Raw genomic sequence first — 23,060 nt, 5'->3', positions numbered from 1 at the left:
CAAAACCAGTCCCAGCACCCTTGTTTTATGTCCAGGGAGGACCTGCCTTGTCAGTTCGGGCTGGACTGTTCCAATGAGGAACAGGGACAAAACTGATTTACATATAGCTGGGACCAGACTGGGGTGGTGTGATGAGCAAAAGAATGATGGATTAAACCCAGATCTTTGTGACTGGAGGTGAATGTTTGCATTATTCAGCATTCTGTTCATCAATTGTTCCTTTTGCTTCAGGCCCACCAGTAGCATTTGATTTATAGGCCCTGGGCACATGCAGTGCACTGTACAAGGACCATATAGGTAAACAAATATGCCAATCAGATATAAACCAATTGTTATCACATTTTAGCTATAGAGCACATGTACTTTAGCACTGGTCAGCAGTGAAAACATGCACAGAGTTCCACAACTAACAAAAACGAAGTTCAGTACAACAGTCAAACCCAGGAGGTTAGAAGGCAAAAAGTTAGGTGAAACCACTTCAAGGATGCAAGGTCTAACAATCCCCCTTCCATAAGAATCCATATATATATACAGTGTGATGGCACTGTTCACTATGAGAAATTAGCGTCCAGAAGATGTACACAAGCTTAACATACTAAATAATAATAAATTAAAAGTAAAGGCAGGAGTAGATGTGGTCCAGGATCTAAACTGAAGACGTCGAACCAGGAAATCTTAGCTAAAATGCCAGCTTCCAGCTTGTGGGATCCTGAGCAAACCATTTATTACTTGTAATACATTTTATGGGATTAGTAGGTAAACTAAAAATAGAATAACATGGTGGTTGGGAGCAGAACAATGAAAGAGATTCTGAGTGGTTAGGAGTGCCTGGCTAATACAGTAGTGGATCTGATATGTAGCTCAGAGGGTTTTACATCCTCTATTGTTTAATGTCAGTATTTCTTTGCTCACTAAATGGAGCAAGATCATTACTCCCATCTAAATTTGCATTATGCCGTTCTGCAAGGTTCCTAAAAGGTCAGTACTTGGTATTTCACTGTTCTATGTCACCTTCACTACATCAATGTTCCGCTACATCGTCACTACGTATTTAACCCCTTCGCTGCGGGGTGTTTTCCCCCCACTGTGCGGGGAAAATGGGGCCGTGTGCTGCGCCGCTGTGCTTGTGACGAGCTCAGCCCGTCATGAGGCACAGTGCAGCTGCACTCATGACGAGCTGAGCTCGTCACAGCCACACCCGTTTTCGAACGTTCAGCACAGCGGGGAAATTATCCCCGCGTGCGAACGTTCCAACGGCTGTGACGAGCTCAGCTCGTCATGAGTGCAGCTGCACTGTGCCTCATGACGAGCTGAGCTTGTCACAAGCATGGAAGAGGTTAAACACTACCAAGATATCACCATGTCCCTGACTGCAAGTAATTTGAAATTCCATGTAGAGATTTTTGGTGGACAGAATTTATGGTACCAACCGGAATCTCCACATGGAACTCCTGCAACTAGGAGCTAAACCCAGCAGTTTCAGCTATGAAGAAAACGTTTTCCCCACCAGCATTCCTCACAGAATTCCCAATTCTGTTTGGGTTTAATGTAGACATGTACAAGCACAGCACATTGGAAATATCTTGAGAGTTACTGTGCAGGCTGGAGGATGGTAGTGGTGTGGAGAGAGTGTGGGAAGTAGATGAAAGGAATGATATCACCTAGTGGGCGTATTATATAGCACCCTGTGACATGGCTCAGAGTTATGTTGGGGCCAGGAAAGAGTCCAGGCTGCAATGCAGCCCGTCCTCAAACTCGATTTTTTGGTGCCAGGTTATCCAGCTACTAAAATCAAATCTGATGTCCATGCACCTGGAAAATCCATGAGTAGGAACACAGGTTCTGATAATTGCACAGAATGGAATGCCAAATTGGGATTCCTCTCCGCATAATCTGTAATCAAGATCTGCATCAACCATTTTTACATCACTTTATTTTGTTTTTAAGTAATATGATGCCATTTTACAGCAATTAAATTAATAATATGTAATACCAATTCATTTACCATTTCTAATTTTGAACATTTACAAGAAATATGTCTTTGACCTAGAAATGAAAGGTTTTCTAAATAAATCTTTAATAAAAACAATTATTGCTAAAAATGCAGTTAAAAAGAGTATTAAATAAGGAAATATTGTAGTCTGCAATAATACATGCTAAATTCAGAGAAGATGGACAAGCTAACGGCCAGAGCTCTCACACCAATATCAACTAAGAAACCCCTTAGTACCATTTAAATTTCACATTTAATGTTGATAACGATAATATCACAACTAAACTATCACAATCAATAAAAAACAAAAATGTAAAAAAAAAATTTGTACATAAAGTAATAACAGATCCTCTGTTATTTCTTGTGGGAAATCATAATTAGAAGTTGTTTCGTATAAAAAAGGAAAATCAAACAAGAAAAACAAACAACTGTGATATTCATCAAATTGTGAAAGAAATGTAAAATATTCACCAACAACGTATTGTGAAAATCCGAAAAAATACAGAGGTGAATAAAGAAACTCTGCTAAACTCAAAAATGCCAAGCGTATTTAAAAAAAATAATAATAACCCAGACTTTGATATTAATTATATTTATCACAGAGTATACAAGAAATGCAAGCTATTTATATACAACCCAGAAAAGGAAAAAAGCTTCTGTGCAATGGGGTTACTTCCATTGCAAAGAGATAAGTATAGAATGAAAAACACACTGGAAATGTATATGAAGTATTTAACTTCTAAATGCAACCGGATGGTTACCACAGAAAAGAAAATTGTAATCCTCACAATAGACCACAATTACACAGTCTCAACAGCTGAATCAAAAAACTGAAGCACAATAGAAACATTCAAAACCAGCAATGGGAAAGTGTGACAGTGGACTTTCTTCAACTCTTTCATCTGAATTATGATAGAACACATGATAAAATAAAAAGTCTGCTAGAAAGATGGACACTTTTACCTTTATTGATAATAGGTTGAGTCTCTATGATAAAGATGTTGATTCTTCCCCTGTTGATATACTTATTTTTAAATCTTACTTTAAAGATACCAATCTCATATTTTAATGAAGTGGATAAGGTGATTCAGAAGTTTGTCTGGGCTAAGAAAAAAACTCAGATTAATTTATCTATTCCACAATTAGATATAGAACAGGAGGGGTTTTGCCTTACCTCACCTAGCTATGTATTACCAACCTGCATTATTTAGTTGAACACCTCAGCTATTGGCCCCTGTTTCGAATCTTGATAATTTTTTAATGGATCTTATGTTAACAGAGAGTGCAATTAAGTTACCAGTATTCCTGCGTGCTGCAAAACTACCCAAAAAACAAGATATAAGGTCATGAATACACTCTTAAGCCGCATACCGAGGTTTCATAAGAAATATAATTTCCCATCATGGCATGCATATTCCTCTCTTGTTGACTGTGAGTTATGGGGCATTAAGCTCTCGCAAAAGATGATTCAGACCTACAATACGTTAGGTTTTCGTAAGCTAGGGGACTTTTACAACAACACTAATTTGTTGTCATGGGATGTTTTCATAAATCAATTCAAACCTCAGAACCGCGATCTTTGGTTTAGCTTCAGGCAGATTACATGCTTTCTCTCGACCATCTATACAGGAATTAGCGAGAAAGCCTGAGTAATTTTAAAAGCAGCACTTGTGGTAAATTTAATTGGCATTAATAGTTGGCACAGGCTACTACGCCAGGAGCCGAATAAGAGCCTGGTAGAAACAATGCTCCCAAAAATTGCTCAGGAAACCAACTGCTCGTTCAATAGCCAGGAATGGCTACGAGTTTGTGAACTTGGCCATAGGGCTTTGACTGCCAATTTTAAAAGAATATCCTTTCTTTCTAGATGGGTGGCTTAATATACTCCCTCTAGAATCCATAAATGGTTTCCTACACCACCGAATAACTGTTTTAGATGTAATTTGCCAGAAGAAGGAGATTGGACTAATACATTTTTTACTTGCCCGAGATTACAATACTTTTGGGAGGAAGTGTTTAGGTTTATTAGTAAATGTCTGTCAATAGATATTCTCCCATTTGCACCGTTGGCTTTATTTGTGTTTTTCTATGTACATGGTCCACTCTCCATATATAGTCAATGCTTTGATTTCCTAACCATAGTGGTAGCCAGATCTTTAATATTACAGAATTGGAGATCGCAGAAAATAGCTACATTGGCTCAGTGGCTACTTAAGCTGGAAAGGACCTATAGATTTGAAGAGGCCTATGCAAAGAGGATAGGGTCTCTGCGGAGATTTGGATTGACCTGGGAGGGATATGTGGTGACCACGCAAATAAACAACACTAGGTAATTTAAAGGTTACGTTATATAAATTTCACATCAACGGTTAGTAAACTCTGCATGTTTTTGGAAGAGTCAAAAGGCGGGTTGTCCCTAGGCGAAGTATGGGATACATAACCAAATTACTACCGAGCTGCTATGTCGAATACTGGTTTTGCACATTATGTAAAATGATATATGAATTTGCGCTTTCCTCTGTTTTTTTTAACACAACCTAAATATGCGACTTGTTATTTTATAGATTTTATCTTTTTCTGTAAAACCTGTCTATCATATTTATCATGTACAAATGGTTGAAGCAATTTGATCTATTTACTGTCTGATTTTACATAGGTTTTTGAGGTAGGGGGTACACATTACTACTGAGCTGCTATGTAGAATGCTGGTTTTGCTCATTATGCAAAATGATATATGAATTTGCGCTTTCCATTTTTTTACACAACCTAAATATGTGACTTGATATTTTATAGATTTTATCTTTTGCTGTATATCCTGTTTATTATATTTATTGTGTACAAATGGATGATGAAATTTGATCTCTTTACTGTCTGGTTTTAATATGAGATTGGAGATTTCGGAACTTTGTCAGTTGTATGTACCTTGGTCAAAATATGTCTGCTGTGTTTTTATGCTCAATTAAAAAATAAATAAATAAATTTAAAAAAGCACTGGGAAAACCAAGAGGTCTAGCAATGTCATCACTCCCAGTGAAGTAAGCCAGTGGCTAAATGTTCTATCCTCTAGCCCCTTGGGTGCTCATGACGAGCTCAGCTTGTCATGGCACACAGTGCTCGTGTGCTCATGACGAGCTCAGCTCGACATGACACCCACCCTAAGAAATCCCTCTGGTGCGGGCACCAGAGGGATTCCCTTTTCTCCCCCAAAGCCTCGGGAGCTGGGGAAGAGTTTCCCCAGCTCCCGAGGACCCCCCTGGTTTCCCTGAAATGACGATCAGCGCGCATGTTGCGCTGTCGTCATTTCAGTGACACCGAAACTTAAATGAGCTCATTTCAGTTATCCTTTCTACGTACTCAGGGGGCTATCTCAACCCCCTGAGCACGTAGAAAGACTAGAGGGGTATCGTTGGAAAGGGGAGAATATCGCCTTTCCAATGGTCTCCCCAGTAGATCCCTGCTTGGGGATCGCCACAGGAGGGCGATCCCCATGCAGGGATCCACCCTCTAGACACCAGGGAAGGGGGAGCAGCCCCTTGGGCAAGGGCCTTTGTTCCCCCCAATTCTAACGGGCACAATTTAGTCTCCCCCCCCCCCCGGGGGCAAAAAGCCCACTAGAAACCAGGGATTTAAAAAAAAAATTAAAATAAGGGTGGGGGCTACCCAAAATGGGCATGCCCTCACTCCCCCCCCACACTCATTACAGTCTTTCTGCCCCCCCTGGGGGGCAGATGGGGCATTGGCCCCTAATCGGTCCCTTCGGGGGGGTAGAAAGCCCACTAAACACCAGGGATTTCTTTTTTGAAAGTTTTTTTCAGGGTGGGGGCTGCCTAAAATGGGCATGTCCATGCCCCCACCCCCCCACAATTGTTACAGACTTTCTGCACCCCCTTGGGGGGCAGATGGGGTATTGGCCCCTAATCTGCCTCTTCGGGGGGGACGGAAAGCCCACTAGACACCAGGGTTTTTGTTAGAAAGTAAAAATAAGGGTGGGGGCTGCCCAAAATGGGCATGCCCCCCCCCCGGAATCATTACAGTCATTCTGCCCCCAGTGTGGCAGATAGGGCATTGACCCCTAATCTGCCCCTTTGGGGGGCAGAAAGCCCACTAAACACCAGGGTTTTGTTTTTTGATGTTTTTTTTAGGGTGGGGGCCAATGCCCCTGCCCACCCGCCACAACAATTACAGCTTTCCTGTAATTTTATTTTTGGTACTGGGGTCGCCGAGCCCGGACAAAATCTCAGGTTCCCCCCCACCCCAAAACACCAGGTAGTTTCGCCATAGGTAATTTTGAAGTCTCCACAGTACAATTAGGGCCACTTCCTGCTGCAGCCACTATGCCTACCCAAACAAGTGAGATACCATTTTTATCTGGAGACCTGGGAGAACGCTGGGTGAGAGGAAATTTGTGGATCCACACAGATTTCAGAACTTTACCACACAGAAATGTGAGAAAAAAGTGAATTTTTCGGCATAATTTGAGGTTTGCAGTGGATTCTGGGTAGGAGAATGATGGGGGACCCATGCAAGCCATACCTCGCTGGACTCCCCCAGGTGTTTAGTTTCCAAAAATGTGTGGGTTAGGTAGGTTTCCCTAGATGGCCGCCGAGCCCCGAGCCAAAAACTCATGGGACCCCCCTTGCAAAACCAGGTTGGTTTGTGATAGGTAATTTTGATGTCGCCACAATAGGTTTTGGGCCCTTGCCTGTCACAGGTCCTTGACCCACCCACACAAGTGAGGTACCATTTTGATTGGGAGATCTGGGGGAACACTGGGTGGGAGGACATTTGTGGATCCACGCAGATTCCAAAACTTTCCACCACAGAAATGTTGGCAAAATGTGTTTTTTTACAATGTTTTAAGTTTGCAAGGGATTCTGGGTAACAGAACCTGGTGGGAGGCAGTCAAGTCGCCCCATCATGGATTCCCCTGGGTGCCTAGCTTTCAGAAATGTATAGGTTTTCTAGGTTTCCCTAGGTGCCGGCCGAGCTACGGTTAAAAAACTACAGCTAGGCACTTTGCCAAAAAATGGTCATTTTTCACAACGAAATTGAGGTGTGACCACGTTGTGTTTTGTGCTGTTTCCTGTCGCAGGCACTAGGCCGACCCACACAAGTGGGGTACCATTGTTCTCGGAAGACTTTGGGGAACGCGGGGTGGAAGGAAATTTGTGGATACACGCAGATTCCAGAACATTCCACCATAGAAATGTGGAGAAAATATGTTTCTTTTTACAATTGTTTAGGTTTGCAAGGGTTTCTGGGTAACAGAACCTGGTGGGAGGCAGTCAAGTCACCCCATCCTGCATTTCCCTGGGTGTCTATTTTTTGAAAATGTATAGGTTTGCTAGGTTTCCCTAGGTGCCGGCAGAGCTAGGGTTAAAAAACTACAGCTAGGCACTTTGCAAAAAAAGGGCAAATTTTCACTGCGAAAGTGAGGTGCGACCATGTTTCATTTTGCGCCATTTCCTGTCGCAGGCACTAGACCGACCCACACAAGTGAGGTACCATTTTTCTCTGAAGACTTTGGGGAACGCAGGGTGGTTAGAAATGTGTGGATCCTCGTAGATTCCAGAACTTTCCAATACAGAAATATGGAGAAAATTTGTTTTTTTGTTTTACAAGTTTTAAGGTTTGCAAGGGTTTCTGGGTAACAGAACCTGGTAGGAGGTAGTAAAGTCACCCCATCCTGGATTTTGCTGGATTTCTAGTTTTAAAAAATGTATAGGTTTGCTAGGTTTCCCTAGGTGCCAGCAGAGCTAAGGTTCAAAAACTACAGCTAGGCACTTTGCCAAAAAAGGGTCATTTTTCAATGTGAAATTGAGGTGTGACCACGTTGTGTTTTGCACCGTTTCCTGTCGCAGGCACTAGGCCGACCTACACAAGTGGGGTACCATTTTTTTTGGAAGACTTTGGGGAATGCGGGTTGGAAGGAAATTAGTGGATCCACACAGATTCCAGAACTTTCCACTAGAGAAATGTGGGAAAATTGTGTTTTCTTTGTCAATATTTTAGGTTTGAAAGGGATTCTGGGTAACAGAACCTGGTAGGAGGCAGTCAAGTCACCCCATCCTGGATTCACCTGGGTGTCTAGTTTTCAAAAATGTATAGGTTTGCTAGGTTTCTCTAGGTGCCGGTAGAGCTAGGGTTCAAAAACTACAGCTAGGCACTTTGCAAAAAAAGAGCCATTTTTCACTGCAAAATTAAGGTGCGACCATGTTGCGTTTTGCACCGTTTCCTGTCGCAGGCACTAGGCCGATCCACACAAGTGAGGTACCATTTTTCTCTGAAAACTTTGGGGAATGCGGGGTGGGTTGAAATTTGTGGATCCATGCAGATTCCAGGACTTTCCACCACAGAAGTGTGAGGAAAATGTGCTTTTTTGTCAATTTTTTAGTTTTGCAACGGATTCTGGGTAACAGAACCTGGTGGGAGGCAGTCAAGTCACCCCATCCTGGATTTCCCTGGGTGTCTAGTTTTAAAACATGTATAGGTTTGCTAGGTTTCCCTAGGTGCCGGCAGAGCTAGGGTTCAAAATCTACAGCTAGCCACTTTGCCAAAAAAGGGCCATTTTTCACTGCGAAATTGAGGTGTGACCACGTTGCGTTTTGTGCCGTTTCCTGTCGTAGGCACTAGGCCGACCCACACAAGTGAGGTACCATTTTTCTCGGAAGACTTCGGGGGACGCGGGGTGAGTGGAAATTTGTGGATCCACGCAGATTCCGGAAATTTCCACCACAGAAATGTAGGAACAATTTTGTTTTTTGGACAATTTTTTAAGTTTGCAAGGAATTCTGGGTAACAGAACCTGGTGGGAGGCAATCAAGTCACCCTATCCAGGATTCTCAGGGTGCCTACTTTTCAAAAATGTATAGGTTTGCTAGGTTTCCCTAGGTGCCGGCAGAGCTAGGGTTAAAAAACTACAGCTAGGCACTTTGCCAAAAAAGGGCCATTTTTCACTGCAAAATTGAGGTGTGACCACGTTGCGTTTTGTCCGTTTCCTGTCGCAGGCACTAGGCCTACCCACACAAGTGAGATACCATTTTTCCGGAAGACCTTGGGGGACGCGGGGTGGAAGGAAATTTGTGGATCTACGCAGATTCCAGAACTTTCCACCACAGAAATGTGGGGAAATTGTGTTTTCTTTGTCAATATTTTAGGTTTGAATCGGATTCTGGGTAACAGAACCTGGTGGGAGGCAGTCAAGTCACCCCATCCTGGATTCACCTGGGTGTCTAGTTTTAAAAAATGTATAGGTTTGCTAGGTTTTCTTAGGAGCCGGTAGAGCTAGGGTTCAAAAACTAGAGCTAGGCACTTTGCAAAAAAAGAGCCATTTTTCACTGCGAAATTGAGGTGCGACCACGTTGCGTTTTGCGCCGTTTCCTGTCGCAGGCACTAGGCTGACCCACACAAGTGAGGTACTATTTTTCTCAGAAGACTTTGGGGAACGCAGGGCTCATGGAAATTTGTGGATCCGTGCTGATTCCAGAACTTTCCACCACAGAAATGTGGGGAAAATGTGATTTTTCTTCCAATTGTTTAGGTTTGAAAGGGATTCTGGGTAACAGAACCTGGTGGGAAGAAGTCAAGTCACCCCATCCTGGATTTCCCTGGGTGTCTAGTTTTCAAAAATATATAGGTTTCATAGGTTTCCCTTGGTGCCGGCAGAGCTAGGGTTCAAAAACTACAGCTCGGCACTTTGCCAAAAAAGGGTCATTTTTCACTGCGAAATTGAGGTGTGACCACGTTGCGTTTTGTGCCGTTTTCTGTCGCAGGCACTAGGCCAACCCGCACAAGTGGGGTACCATTTTTCTCTGAAGTCTTTGGGGAACGCGGGGTGCGTGGAAATTTGTGGATCCACACAGATTCCAGAAATTTCCACCACAGAAATGTAAGAAAAATTTCATTTTTTGGACAATTGTTTAGGTTTGCAAGGGATTCTGGGTAACAGAACCTGGTGGGAGACAATCAAGTCACCCTATCATGGATTCCCAGGGTGCATACTTTTCAAAAATGTACAGGTTTGCTAGGTTTCCCTAGGTGCCGGCAGAGCTAGGGTACAAAAACTACAGCTAGGCAATCTGCCAAAAAAGGGTCATTTTTCACTGCGAGATTGAGGTGTGACCACGTTGCGTTTTGCGCCGATTCCTTTTGTGGGCACAACTCCGACTCACACAAGTGAGGTACCGTTTTTATCAGGATACTTAGGGTAATGCAGATTTGTAAATCAACTGTTATTACCTATTGAGTTGTCATGCATTTCTTCCTTCCAAATGAAAGACATTGAGTAAAAAAGAAGTAATTTTGAAAAATGACCAATAATTCTCATGCTAGTATGAGTATTCCCAATTTTGAAACTCTATGATTTGTACCCATTTCATTAATACATAGGGGTCTTTCATACCGATTTTTCCATGTATACATTTTCCCAGAATAATTGCTCTATACCCGGTACATAATAAAATACCATTGCAAGTTGCTGCTCAGTTTTTGGCTCTGGGTTCGTCGGGTTCTTGGTGAACCTACAAGTCCTATATATCCCCACAACCAGGAAGGTCCAGCAGATGTAACGGTATATTGCTTTTAAAGAGCTGTCATAATTACAAGAAGTTACAGGTGAAAACGTTGACACAAAAGGCTGGTTTTTTCAACTAATTTTCAATTTTTCCAATATTTAACTGTTCTTTTCTATAAAGAAACGTTCATGGATTTAGACAAATGACCCCTTTCTGAATTCATAATTTTGTCTTCTTTGCTAAATTGTATAGATTTTCAGGGTCCATTATTGTTTTCAAACTACTTTATACCATTATCTGGAAGGAGGTTGAAAGCACTAAAAATAGCAAAAATAGGCTATGTCCAGGAAAATGCCCAAACTGTGTGAAAAATATTGGTTCTCTGACAAAAGACTGTCATTCCCTAAAATCTGGGAAAATGGTGATTTCAGCCCCACAAACCTTTTCTTGATAACATTTGCGGGGAAAAACCCAGAGGTTTTCATTTGCAGCCCGTTTTCCCATTTTTCTGAAAAAATTTGCTTAATTTCTGGGACCCCTCCAAGGGAATCCACAAACCCTGGGTACCTTTAGAATCCCCATGATGTTGGAAGAAAAGGATGCAAAATTGGCGTGGATTCCTTATGTGGTCAAAAAGATACAGGGGCCTAAGCGTGCACTACCCCAAATAGCTAAAAAAAGACTTAGCACAGGAGGGGAAAAGGCCTAGCAGAGAAGGGGCTAGTGAGCGAAACAAAAATTTCAATGACACAAAATGAATGAGGAGGGCTGGCTGAGAGTGCCCATAGGAAAGTGTTATATATATAAAAATAATATTAGAAAAATCAAAAGGTCTTGTTTAATGCTAGACCTAACAAAAGCCACTTATTCCTCAGAAACAACAGATGAGGCATTGCAAAATTGTATACTTCATTATCTAGCTAATCGGTTACAAAGTATCCAAAATTCAAAAGCCAAAGACAAGCCTACAAAAAAGAACATGCAAGACAACACTCTACATTTTCTCACATCTCCACACCATAATAACTAACAAAATCTATTAAATATTCCTATTGTATGACAAAACAAGTTCTGGAAAAAAGTAATAATTTTTCCATCATTATAAAACCTCAGAAAGAAACTGATGTTTGGATGACCAGTCGAAGGCTCAATATTTCCCCCAACCTTTCACCCAAATCTACAGATTAAATGACGAAATTCAAGAATTTAACATTCTACCAATGTTAGCATGGTGAAATAAAAAACGTCACAACTTACACATTGGGCCATATTATCAAGCAAGGGCGATACATTATCGCCGCTTTTATCGGCAGGAAACTGCCACTAAAGCGGCGATAATGGGCTTGATAATATGCCCTTGTAAATTCCCATAGAAGCCCAGGTTCTGGTGTTAACCTGGGCTTCTATGGGAATTCACAAGGGCATATTATCAAGGCCATTATCGCCGCTTTAGCGGCAGTTTCCTGCCGATAAAAGCGGCGATAATGTATCTCCCTTTCTTGATAATATGGCCCTAAATTCCTTAGAATAGTTTCACTAAAAAACAACAATTAACTTTGAGTAACTGAAAACAATAAAATAAGTATATTCTTAATCTCGAATGCAAACAAACCTTTTTCACCAGCCATGTAGAGAAAAATTCAGAAAACAACATCCGATAGAATGAAGAGAGCATTTTTCTGTATTAGTCTGCACTTTACTAGAAGTTCGCCTCATCTGCCCAATTTGATTAGGCAAACTATTAGAGATTATACTTAGTTAATTGTTAAACATACTGCCTCTATATTTTTCCCTTTTTAACTGGCTTATTTCATCAAACTAAATACTGAAGCACTTCATCTTTGTAAGGTTTAACCCTGTTTTGAGTATGTATTTATGGTAAAGTGTAGAATTTGTCATGCAAATACAATACATAGTCGGTATATTTATTCAAAAAGGTATAATCAGTGTCTAATTTTGGCCCCATGAGCCCTTCACAGGAGGGGAGAGGCACTTGTACTCACACATTCGTCAAAGCTGCACCCTCATCCGCATACTCAGCCTGCCCGTGGCTCTGAAGCCTTAAGTACAATTGAAAAGACCAATTTGGCTGTTTTAGGAGTGGTTAAAGGGGGGATCATTTAGTTTAGTCCTGAAGAAAAGCCTTAGGAGATAGGCTAGAAACATGTATACCAGGAGACATACACCCATTATATTGTATTTCTCCCTCTTCCCAATACCAGCTACACGATTTAATAAAGGTTAAGTTCCACGTAGCCAGGTATTATTAATTCACAATTTTTCTTACCCTCCCACTCTCACATCACTATATAGCCCACGTCTTCTTCAGTCATAGCACACCCCGTCCCGCAGCAGGTGGGAAGAACCAGACGATGAACCAGGCCACCAAGGAACCTTATGGTGGATGAGGGTTATTTTAAGAAATCTTATTGTTTTCATTAAATAATATTACTGGAAGGATAGTTTTAAGTACGGGTGGACTTTCTTTGGTTATTTGTAATATTTTAGGAACCATGAGACATACCTACTTCATTTGGGTGTCAAAACATAGGTTTTGGGGGTTAAGTAGTCTTATAAAGAAAGAGAATAACTCTTCAGAGCAACCCTGCTGCCATTTTACGAAATAGCAGCTCTTTAATGATGTGTTTTAACCATCATATTAGTAATTAATTTTATTATTGTTTTTATTTCAGGTTTTCAATTGATTCTAATTTGTAAACATGAGCAAAGCAGGTGGTAGCAGAGGAGCTTTACCACTGACAGAGAGAGTGTTGCCTTCAATAAAGAAAAATGTGTCATGTTGCAAACTAATCCGAAAGAAAGGCTAACATCAACTGCGGCTGAACAAAAGAGTTTGGGATGCTGTAGAAAAAGGGCAAGACAAAGTTCACAAAAGATTGAAGCTGATGGGTGAAGAGTATCAAACATTTGATCATTGTAACAACAAGTGCTACAAGTCATATACAATGGAAAACAGCCTGGAAACAAATCATCAAAAGACGGCAGAAACCAGTGAGTCTTCTGAGAAAGTGACGACAACCAAACCCAATGACCATCCAAGATCGATGGCTAGCCCTCGTCCACCTCCAACAACTGATCAGAAAACAGAGGAGCTTCAGTTTTTTTATCTGTGATTTAGCCAGAACATGGGCCAAAGGGATTGATGAAAGTGCAGAGTATGTGAGTCTTCGAGGAGAAAACATGTTTTTATCTGCAGCTAGTTTCTTCCAAGATGAAGTAGCTGATCTAAACAAGGAGGTGAATGTATTTGCAGATGATCTGTATGCCCACCCGTACTGCATGCATGCATACATTCAAAAATATGAATGCACAATGAGCTCCCAGCAGCAACGTAACCACCAGCCGTCAGTTAAGTTTGCACTATTTGAAAAATCAAATTAAGGGCCTTATTTATGAACTGTTCCAACACTTTTGTGACACCAGAACTGCACTTTTTTGACGTTCCAGTTGTGCAATGTGCCACATGCATATTTATAAGGCCACGTAAAGCCACATTACGTGGCTTTTCATGACCTTATAAATATGTGCCCCTTTCACACAGGAAACTGCATGAAAGGGGCGTTCCATGGGTGTTGCTGGGGGCGTTCCCAGCAACATCCATGTCTTTTTAGCGCTGCCCCAGATTTACGAAAAATCGTAAGTCTGAGTAAACGCCAAAAACGTACGCCTCCCCAGGGGAGGCCTAAGGGTAAGGGGGCACAAGAAGGAGAGATATTTGTATTTCTCTTCATTTTTCCTCTTTCTATGTGTGCTGCATTCTGCAGCACACATAAAAAGAGGAAAAAGCTACAAAAATAATCATCCCCGCAAAGCAGACACCCTTGCACCATCATGCAAAGATGCAGAGGTGCCTGCGTTGGCGCACGGCAGCCCATTGTGCGCAGGGGATAAGTACAAGAATGCTCCGTATCTAATAGATACGGTGCATTCCTGCCCTTTTCGTTTGCCGTGGGGCAATGCAGCAGTCCTAAAAAGGACCATAAATGAGGCCCTAAGTTTTAAAGCCACTCTTGAGTGCTCGCTACGGGTTCACACTCAGAGAAATAATGGTCAACACTGATGAAACTATATTTATCCATATTAATGAAATTGCGATTTTTCTGGTGAGAATGTACAATGACAGAATTCGTTTTTGTAAGTCTTACAAAAAGAATTCTTGCCTTCCACTTCCTCTAAGTGTGTTGCTCCCCTGACTTCCCTACGCCATCGCATTGCCTGGAAGACCGAAGCTCCGACTGACCCGGACCCTTGCCCCCTGGAACGCGATCAAGCATATCGCTGACTCGTTCATCCAAGGCTCCAGATTGTTGGACCGCCTGGTTACTTAACCAATTCCTCCCTCGCTGCCCTGACTCATTCGGTAGGGCGCTCTTGGCTATAGAGGCTTTTATTCTTTAGGCATTATTAGTGTCCTGATGATGATCCCCATGATTATATAGTGGGATCGAAACGCCGTCGATTTCTCTGTGCACCAAATACAAAAAATGTATACTATGTGTTATATAGCTGTAATGGTGCCACTAGAATTTCTGTTATAAATATCAACCACAGGAATCTGTAGCTTTTTGCCTAAAAGCCCTGCTCTGTTTGGGATTTTCTTCACCATGCCAATTTGTATGTGTTAGGGTACAGGCTTGTGCCCCACTACGAAGAACTGTTGAAGGAATTTTGTTTCTTATTATTTCTACCTAGTAAAAGATTGCGTCCTCTGTCCGGCTGGACATGTCATAACGAATATAGTATCCATTGTGTCTATATTGATTGCTCTGTGAATATTTCTTGTGCATGGGACCACTGTTGTTTTAAAAAAAAAATTACAAAAAGAATGAGCCATTTATGGTGTTCTCCTGAAATTCTTGCAGCCAAAATAGGACCACGGAATGCAGTAAAATCAGCAGGAATCATTTTAAGAAATGTCCTGACAGATGTAGATTTTGGACTTAATGACAAATTTTGTGATGCCCCAGAGCTCCACAAATCATGGGAGCCAACAAGAATGTCTGATGGTTGCTCAACATATTTTACATCATTATTTAATATCAGCGAAGCAAAACTGTAACAAACTAAAGTTCTTGAGTTCGGAATAGAAGCTGACAACATTGATAACGGCTTTGGAGATATAAGCGAAGAAGTGGAAGACAATCCCATCAATCGACAGGCTTATGCTGAGCACATGTACTGCCTTTTCCAAATCACGTTTTATGAACTACATCACGGCAAAAAGAAAACTTCACTACACATGATGATTACCCAGGCAATCTATTACAAGTGCAAAAGCAGAGAGCTAATCACTTCAATTAATAGGATTGGTGTATCAACAAGTTATGATGACATAGAACTGAGAAGGTACTTGTTAGAAGCTAATGCTGTAAAATCATGTGAATCTGACAACACACCAATGCCAAGTCACTTTAGAAGGAAAGGATTTACAATTGCTGCTCTTGATAATTTTGATTTTGAGGACAGCTCTTCTTTGTCCCCAACATCCAGCACACGTTATACTGCCATGGTGCTTTTTCAAGACTGTACCAATGAAGTAGCTCTGGGAAACAAGCTGTGTCATTTGTAGGAATAAGCTAACAAAACTGAAAACGTATAACCCAACTACCTTGCCAACTTGTGCAAAATGTTGTAGACTACATATCACAATTGCAAATGGTCAAGATTTCATCCATGCAAAACTTTGGAGAGGTCATTCAAACTGTTCTACAACTATCACTGTGCACCTTGCGAAGAACTGCACATAGTCTTTAACAGTTTTCTTGAAATATCTGTCAAAGAATGTCAGAAAATTATTTTATTGTCGACAAATCAAACAATTGACCTTGCCTGCATCAACAATTCGGCACCTTGATAAATTCTGGTCATCAACATCAAACAAGATGAACTTGGAGATGTTAACTCGCTAAAACATTGCTGTTGCTTCAGTGAACATTGAATTTCCAACTATTGCAAGTGGAATGGTGTCAGTGAGGTGTTGGTGCCTGCAGAGATATACTAAAAATGTATGGGCCATATTGTTCAAGAACTTTACAGCAAATTGGAGAAAGCTGACCTTGTTGTGCCACATATTGAGTGCGCTGTTCCAAATGGTTCCAATCGAGTCATTGTACTGTCAAATGACACAGAATGTATTATTGTACTACTTAGATTTGTTGGAATGTTAATAAGTCAAGGATTGTAAGAGTTATAGATATGGTTTGGAACAGGCGAGATAAGCCACCTAATCTTGCTTCATATTTTGTACAACAAACTTACCCAGAGATACCTAGTATTCTTATCAAGGCACATATTCTTATGGGTGATGACACTATGAGCAAAATCTGAACAAAGCTTGGAGCTTTAACTGCTGTACCTGAGAAATTTCTAAAAGTATTTGCTGAGATAGAAGAATGAGATTTTAAAGACATAGAAAAATACCTTGCGAGTGTATGGGAAAAGAGGTCTGACTATTACACATTTGATGATCTTCGGTACAGTGAGTTCGAGAGATATTTCCGGCGAAGTGACCTTCCACCGACAACATAATCTGTGCTTGGACACATTAAAAGAGTGTTCTGCTTGATCAAAAGATGTCTAAATATTTTGAATCATGCATATGTAGAGAAAGATCAATGTGAATTTGGTTGAAAAGATACTGATGGGATGCCAAGACCTATGAAATTTCTAAAGCCTCTACCCACAGAATTTACGCATACGTGTACTTGCAAAACCTGTCCTACAAAAGGATATCCCTGTCGACATGCTCTTCTCCAATGTTAAACATCCTGCAAATGCACCATGAGCGATTGCTGAAACAAATAAATAAAGTGAACTATGAAAATGTGCCTAAAGTAGGAGTGATAATCATTATTTTATTTTCATATGCAGGTCATAAACATTGTTTGGTGTATACATTAAAGATTCAAAACCAATATTTGTTTGATTTCTATATATGTCTCTTCTTCCTCTATTATAGCCACAATTTGGATTGGAAAATGGGAGAAGGGTTGCTCTGGGGAGTTATTTTCTGTCCCTATAAGACTACTTGACCCTCAATATTATGTTTTGACACAAAAAATAAGTATATAGTGCTCATTACAATGGCAGAGGGACCGCCACCGCCAGCCGTGCGGTGGCGGGCCCTCCACCATCTGTCAGCAATTTTCCCTCCACCAGATTATGATGGTGAGGGGAATTCACAGGGAAGAGTGGCCGATGCAAAGACCGTCCACCACGGTTCCGCAAGGTGGGCCTTTTCCTCCCGCCTTGCGGAACCAAAACATAAGCCAGCATTGTGGTGGTGCCTTGCAGGCACCACCGTAGTGATTAGGATATTCCTTTCCACCTGTCTTTTCACAGCGGTCATCCCACCACGAGAAGACAGGCGGAAACGGATATGGGGGCCCTAGTGGGCCCCGCTTGTGTTGGGGTGAGGTAGCTATATTTACAGCACTAAGTGGCAGGCACCGTGTTGTGCCTGCCACTTAGTGCTGGGAAATGCAGTGCATGCCATTTTAACATTGCGAACGGGGCTGTAGCCAGCAGCCCCGTTCGCAATGTTAAAATGGCATGCAGCACTGTCGACAATGTTAAAGGCCCGGGATGCGCCCACCAGTATAATATGTGTGGTGGGACCGCCTCATGACTGGCGGTCGGTCCCAAACATCGCATAGATGGCGGGCGGACTCGGGTCCACCCACCCTCGTAATGAGCCCCATAGTTCTCATGGTTCCTGAAATATTACATCATCGCTGCAACACATCTGCCATTTTAAAAATTGTCGTCCAGAGAAATTCAGCACAGATTAGCAATCTCTACCCATCTAAATTACTTCTCTAATGATCACAAAATACAAATCAAAAATGAAAATCTATGGAGAACACTTTTTTTACGGAGGTATATCAGGGGGCTGACATTATTTGGGACATCACTCCACATCTTACAGTCTAGTGGTGACTAGGCAGATGGCCGGTCTTAGTTTTCCTCCCTCAAGCATCAACATCAATCTTTTTTGTCTTTGGCTATGTCCTTGTTTTTTGGCAGCCCCGTAACTCCTCCTCTTCACTCTCTGTGGCAGTTTGCACACTTAACCACAGTAGGTAAGCCATAAAACGATCAGCTTGAATTGAATGAATGAATGAAAAAGTCTTTATCCGAATATAGAAATTATCATAAAAGAGCAATAGAGAAAAAGTTGTGCAAAAAGCATTTAAAAATCCCTCATAAAATAATAACACAGTAGGCATACATAGCTGCATAAAAAGGTACTTTACAATATCATGCATAAATTCTACTTATAAGAATGAAAAAATAAAATACACAACATTTGATTAAACCATTAAGTGAAAACAGAGTATGTATTAAGAATTCTTTATTTTGTGCGAATGCAAGGCACTTAAGAAAAACCAACAGAGAAACAGACAGCAGGCTCGGATTACATTTGAAGATAAAAGAATGCAAGTCTCTGTTGGTGAAAGCCCAGAGTTTTAAGAATTGGTAACAAGCCCCTGTGCATAAAGGGATCATAATAACTACAGAATAAATAAAGTGCTCCAATGTCTTTAGGAAACTTCCATCACAAGGGCAAATCCGTATGGATCTTGGGTCAGTTGGCCAGGTGGAAAGCAAAGATGTGTACTAATTGAGCACAACACAAACTTAGTTTAAGAGATCTTTCTCATGAGTTTCTCACAAGGGAAACATAGGGATCTGGCCCATCTTTGATTTTTATGACCAGATAGTCTCTCAAGGTTGTTTTGCCAAGGCCATAATCTCTCTTCCTCAGAAGCACCCTTAATAAACCGCTCTTTAGTTTTCGCATAATCACCCATACTCTCCAGATGAGTTTTTGAGTTTAATTTTATTTAGCAGAGTTACTTAAAATCATTGCTACAAACAAGTCATTGCAAGTTCAAAAGTTAAAATCGATTAAAAAACATTATAAAGTTACATTCCATTAATAAAAATGATTATTCTAACAGCGTCAGTCTCTTTCCTTGTCAGCTGCAGTGCCGATCTGATTTAACATTTTCTTCTCCACTTTTCCTAAAAATTTCACAAGCCTGCAGTTAAGCTGCGTGTCCCCAGGTGAAAAGCACGCTATCACGGCTTGCCTCCGTGTACGGATGCCTCTCTGATTGAAGAGTGGTTTTAAAAGCTGTCTCCTTTCCTCTGTTAGGTCTTTGTATGTACAGATGAGATGCAGCATATCTTCCTCCGCTGTCCCACACAGACGCATTTAAAATCAGATTGGTTTTTCAGCCAATGTGGAAAGTGCCTTGTGCATGGCAATACGCCTAGTCTGTATTTTAAAATTTTAATTTTTATATGTTTGGTGAAGCCGGAAGCTAAGTACTTTTGTGCAGCCTGAGAAGACTAAGTGCCCAGGGTCAACCAACCATGCAACCTCTTTGCTAGGGTTGCCTTGTCTTCCATCCAAGATTCCATTTTTACAATTTTCTTTGTAGCTTTTTTGAAAAGACAGTGGCTTGTCGGGTTTGCCCAAAGTTCAATTAGGCCCAGGATTGACACACTAGTAGCTAAATATTTCGCTGCTGGAGATGACTGTTTCTGTTGTAACTCAGTCCATAAGTGCCAATTTAAGGTGCCTGGTTTGGATTTCCTGACTCTGTCCCAGAAAATAACTGTTGCACCTTTCCTTGCAACAGTCTGTGTTTGCACGCCAAACTCAAACTTGATTTGTGCTGGAGAGACTCGTGTAGGGAGACCTAAGACCATTCTGTATACTTTAGCAACCACGGTGTCCAAGAGCTTGGAATCCCTTGCTCTCTGTGCCTCGCTCCCGTAAGTTATTGTCGGAAGAGGTTGTGCTCGGATAACTTCGACCAAAGGGGCAAGTGAGGGGCCAGTTAATCTGGAGTTTAGGTTTCTCATTGACACGGCTAAGGCTATGCCATTCCTTTTGATAACATCTCTTTGGGTTACAAAATGCCCGCCTTTGTCAATAATAACCCCCAGGTATCTATTTGGATCTTATCCCAGAACCAGACAGGTATTTTCTTTAGGTTCTTTTTGATTGTCATGGTTTTGGTTTTCTTCAGGTTGATGGTTAAGTCATTAGCCTCAGAGTATTGGGACGTGATGTCTAGAAGACGCTGCAGACCCACCTTGGTTTGACTAATTAATACTAGGTCATCAGCGTAAAGGAGACATGGTAGTGTTAGATCTGCAAGAAACAGGTTGAATAGCGTTGGGGCCAGTACACAGCCTTGCTTAAGGCCTTTTGTTGATGGAATTTTACTAGATAGCATTGACCCGTCGCCGAGCTTTACTTGCATCCAGGTTTCAGTGTGCAAGTTGATTAACAGGTTCAATAAAACCTGGGAATGCCCCAGCCTGCCAGTTTCACGCAAAGTTTCTGTCGGTTCACATGGTCTAAGGCTGCCCGGTAATCGATAAAGCATAAATGTAGTGGTGTTCTTGTGGCCTCAGCCTTGTCAATTAACAAGGCCATTGTTGTTATGTTTGTCGAGGTCCCCACGGATTTAGAGAAGCCTGCTTGATTTAGGGGAATGATTGAGTTATCTTCCGCCCAAAGTTGCAGCTCATCCAGCAGTGTCCCAGCAAAGTATTTTGCATCATTGTCCAAGAGGGCGACTAACCGATAACGTTTGGGGAGGGACTTATCACCTGATTTGTAGATTGGTGAAATTATCGAGATCCTCCAAGATGGAGGGAGTCGGCCTGTTGTTCTTTTTTCCCAGAACAAAGGGCTAAGAGCCTTTGCCCAGTATTCTACGTTTTGTTTATAGAGCACGGGTGGGATTCCGTTAGGCCCCGGAGCCCCTGCTTGCCTTCCCTTCTTGATGTACTTATTAATTGATTTTGTATAATCACTTAAAGGAATAAGTCCCGATGATTCTCCTTCAAACAGTTCCTCAGAAATTACATTTCCCTCATTGACTTGATGCTTTGAGATCCTATACCGCTTTGTAGAATCAATGCTGGTTTCAAGTGCGAAGCAGACCTTCCTTGCTTAAAGTAGTTTTCAAGAAAAGTGGCCCAGTCCTCTTCAGATATATTTGAAGACAGGCCCTTGTGCATTGGGTGAGTAAATCTTTTTATAGTTTCCCAAAATCTTGCACTGTTTTTTAATTTGGTGTCTGCATGCAGTTTTACCCAAAGGGTATCCTCGTTGTTGTGCCAGGCTACCCAGATCTCTCACTTTAGGCATGCTTTCTGTTGTCGCAAGTCAGCAAGTTTTACAGGTACAGAAAAACTAGGACTAGCAGGACCCAGGACCGACACCCTCCTACAGAAGTGGTTCTCCTCATACTGCATCTTCAAGCACTCGTGATAACCCCAAATGGTAGCCCCCTAAGTAAAGATAGGGAACCACTTCATTTTATACAGTTCCACAATGGTTAGAACAGGCTTGCTGTCAACACATGCAGAAAACCAAAACAATGTTCCGCTTGATTGATCAAAGTGCAGGTAGCGATTTGCAAGATAGGGTAACAAGGTGTTCCATAAGTCGAAAGCAATGCCCAGATGAGGAACTAACTATCCTGCACTTATACGCTGCTTTATTCAGACCCTAGGGATGTTCTGACTCACTCCAACACACTGTCTGTGTAAGCTTCAACACTGCTGCATTGTACAGCATGTGGAGTCACCCCTCTACTCTTTCCCTTTGCCACATCGCTCCACATCTTACAGTCTAGTGGCTACTAGGTAGTTGGCCGGTCTTAGGGCCATATGTATCAAGGAACCAATTTGAGATTCTGTAATAGCGATTTTTAAGAATTCGCTATTTCAGAATCGCAAAATGGTATGTAGCAAGAAAAATGCAACTTTTTAGCGATTTCTTGATATTCCTTAATTGCGAATTCGCAAATTGGATTGAATACTTTCCCATTCATTTCTATGGGCCAGGAGGCCCATAGGAAGGAATGGGATTTTTTTCTCAATTTGCGATTCGCAATTTGCTAATCGCAAATTGAAAATAATTTCAAGGGTGCAGGGGTGTCCAAAGGACACCCTGTTGCACCCCTGAAATAAGCATGGGTGCACATGTGGTGCACATGCATGCCCTAAGGGCATGTATGTGCGTCACATGGCACTTTAAAAAATGCTGAAATGTGCATTTTTCAAGGAAATCGCAACTTACCACCAACTAGAAGTTGGTGGTAATTTGCGATTCCTTAAGGGCATTTTGGAATTTTTTTTTGCTTAATACTTTGCATTTAAGGAATTGCGATTCCTTAAATGCAATCGCAAAATAAGGAATGGCAAATTTTGCAATTCCTTATTTTGCACCCAAATTCTTTCAAACATACCATTTTGCGAAAATGAGTTCACAAACGCCGAAATTCTGCGAATTTCAGCGTTTGCGAACTCATTTGGCCTTGAGACATATGGCCCTTAGTGTTCCTTCTTTTAGTTACAGCATCAATATTTTCTGTCTCAGGCTATGTCCTGGGTTATCTATGAAGCAATCAGCTTGTAATAGGCCTTTGGAGTTTCCTCTCCATGAGTCCTAGTTCTTTAGTGTGCTTGGTCCCTGATCCAAACTGTATCTGGTGTGCCGC

The sequence above is a fragment of the Lissotriton helveticus genome, chromosome 2_1 (genome assembly GCF_964261635.1).
Source record: "Lissotriton helveticus chromosome 2_1, aLisHel1.1, whole genome shotgun sequence".
NCBI classification, from domain to species: domain Eukaryota; kingdom Metazoa; phylum Chordata; class Amphibia; order Caudata; family Salamandridae; genus Lissotriton; species Lissotriton helveticus.
Note: the sequence above shows the minus strand (reverse complement) of the source record.